Here is a 970-nt window from a genome sequence, read left to right as displayed (position 1 = left end):
CCAAGTAATGCCGCATCTTTTGCATTGCAAATACTAATGCGAGGCATTCTCTCTCAATCATCGGATATCAAGACTCGGCGCCTATCAAGGTCCGACTTAGGTAATAAACTGCCTGTTTATGACCGCTATCATCGTCTTGTGCTAGTAAAGCACTTATCGAATGGTTCATCGCCTTGATGTAAATCAAGAACGGTTTACCCGATTTCGGTGCAACGAGAACAGGAGGATTCGTCAGATACGTTTTGATATCTTCGAATGCTTTTTGGCAGGCGTCGTCCCCGATGAATGACACCCCTTTCTTGTTTAGCTTAGAGAATGGTTGGCACTTCCCAGAAAGGTTTGAGATGAACCGCCGGATGTAAGCTAGCCGTCCTTGCAACCCTCTGAGCTCTCTCAGATTTCTAGGGGGTTGCAGCTCGTGTATCGCTTTCACCTTATCGGGATCGATATGTATGCCTTTAGTGGTGACGACGAATCCAAGGAATTTTCCGCTGGACATACCAAGGAATGATTTGGTGGGGTTCATCTTCAATTGATGACTCCTCATGAGATCGAACATCGTCTTCAAGTCCTTGATGTGATCTTCTTTGTTACGGCTTTTCACAACCAAATCATCGACGTAGCATTCGACTGTTTTCCTGAGATGTTCTTGGAAAATCTTAGTCATTGCTCGCTGGTACGTGGCACCTGCATTCTTTAGACCGAATGGCATCACCGTGTAGCAGAATACACCGAGGGGCGTTCTGAATGCTGTATGCTTCTCGTCATCTGGGTGCATCTTGATTTGGTTATATCCTGAGAAACCATCCATAAAAGACATTCTCTCAAATCCGCACGTATTATCAATAATAACATCCGTGATTGGGAGAGGAAAATCGTCTTTTGGACATGCCGTATTCAGGTCTCTGAAATCAATGCAAATCCTGATTTTACCGTTCTTCTTCATGACTGGAACAATATTGGCTAGCCA

This window comes from Asparagus officinalis, chromosome 2 (assembly GCF_001876935.1).
Source record: "Asparagus officinalis chromosome 2, Aspof.V1, whole genome shotgun sequence".
Taxonomy (NCBI): domain Eukaryota; kingdom Viridiplantae; phylum Streptophyta; class Magnoliopsida; order Asparagales; family Asparagaceae; genus Asparagus; species Asparagus officinalis.
Note: the sequence above shows the minus strand (reverse complement) of the source record.